Below are 1,766 nucleotides of genomic sequence, written 5' to 3'. Positions count from 1 at the left end.
TACCATGTAATTCATTCTTTCAAAGTGTGCAATTAAATGGTTTTTGTATATTCATAAAATTGTGCAACCATCACCACTAATTCCAGAACATTTTCATCACCTTAAAAAGAAACGCACTGGGGGCTTCCCTGGTGGCGCAGTGGTTGAGAGTCCGCCTGTTAATGCAGGGGACACGGGTTCGTGCCCTGGTCCGGGAGGATCCCACATGCCGCGGAGCGGCTGGGCCCGTGAGCCATGGCCGCTGAGCCTGCGCGTCCGGAGCCTGTGCTCCAAAACGGGAGAGGCCACAACAGTGAGAGGCCCGTGTACCGCAAAAAAAAAGAAAAAGAAACCCATTGAGAATTCCCTGGCGGTCCAGTGGTTAAGACTCCATGCTTCCAATGCAAGGGGTCAGGGTTCAATCCCTGGTTGGGGAACTAAGATCCCATATGCTGCACTGTCCAGCCAAAAAATTTAAAAAAAAAACAAAAAAAGCTCACTGCCCATTGGTAGTCACTCCCTATTCCCCTCTCCCCACAGCTCCTGGCAAGCACTAACGTACTTTCTATCTCTATATATTTGCCTATTCTGAACGTTTCATATGTATGGAATCATACAATATGTGGTCCTTGGGGACTGGCTTCTTTAACTTAGCATAATATTTTAAAGGTTCATCCACATTGTAACATGTATCAGCGCCTCATTCCTTTTTATGGCCAAATAATATTCCATTGCACGGATATTCTACATTTTATTTATCCACTTGTCCGTTGGTGGACATTTGAATTGTTTCTACCTTTTGGCTGTTAGGAATAATGCTGCTATAAACGTTCATGTGCAAGTTTTTGTGTGGACATATGTTTTCATTTCTCTTGGGAATCTACCCAGGAGTGGAATTGCTGGGTCACAGAGTAACTCTTGTTTAACATTTTGGGGAGCTGCCAAACTGTTTTCCAAAGCAGCTACACCATTTTCCATTCCCACTAGCAATGTATAAGAGTTCTAATTTGTGTTCACTTCAGCAGCACACACACTGAAATTGGAATGATTCAGAGATTAGCATGACCCCTGTGCAAGGACGACATGAAAATTCATGAAATATTCCTTTTTTTTTTTGACCACACAGCTTGTGGAATCTTAGTTCCCCAACCAGGGACTGAGCCCAGGCCCTTGGCAGGAAAGTGCAGAGTCCTAACCACTGGACCACCAGGGAATTCCCTATTCTATATTTTTAAAAAAGAGTTCCAATTTCTCCATATCCTTGTCAACACTTGTTTTTTTAATATTTATTTATTCACTTATTTATTTTGGCTGCACTGGGTCACTTGCGGCACGCGGGATCTTTGTTGCAGCATGCAGAATCTTCAGTTGCGGCATGCGGACTCTTAACTGTGGCATGCATGCAGGAGCTAGTTCCCCAACCAGGGATTGAATCCGGGCCCCCTGCATTGGGAGCATGGAGTCTTACCCACTGGACCCACAGGGAAATCCAACACTTATTATTATCTTTTTAAATTATAGCCATGCTTGTGGGTGTGAAGTAATATTTCATTGTGGCTTTGACCTGCATTTCCCTCATGGCTAATGACGTTGAGCACCTTTTCATGTGTTTATTGATCATTTGTATATATTCTTTGGAGTTGTGTCTCTCTAAATACTTTGCCTGTTTTTTTTTAACGTTTTTATTGGAGTATAATTGCTTTACAATGTGTGTTCGTTTCTGCTTTATAACAAAGTGAATCAGTTATACATATACATATATCCCCATATCTCCTCCCTCTTGCGTG

At 42.8% G+C, this 1,766-nt stretch overlaps 1 non-coding gene across 1 annotated transcript; it reads left to right on the top strand.

Moving 5' to 3' along the window:
- The first annotated feature begins 988 nt into the window (after positions 1-988).
- On the top strand, positions 989-1,092 carry LOC117310443 (U6 spliceosomal RNA). The gene has a single exon (XR_004524597.1). It is a non-coding gene; the product is annotated as a U6 spliceosomal RNA (small nuclear RNA).
- The last annotated feature ends 674 nt before the right edge of the window (positions 1,093-1,766 follow it).

The sequence above is a fragment of the Tursiops truncatus genome, chromosome X (assembly GCF_011762595.2).
Source record: "Tursiops truncatus isolate mTurTru1 chromosome X, mTurTru1.mat.Y, whole genome shotgun sequence".
In the NCBI taxonomy this organism is placed as follows: Eukaryota; Metazoa; Chordata; class Mammalia; order Artiodactyla; family Delphinidae; genus Tursiops; species Tursiops truncatus.
Note: the sequence above shows the minus strand (reverse complement) of the source record. Positions and strands in the feature narration are given on the sequence as shown.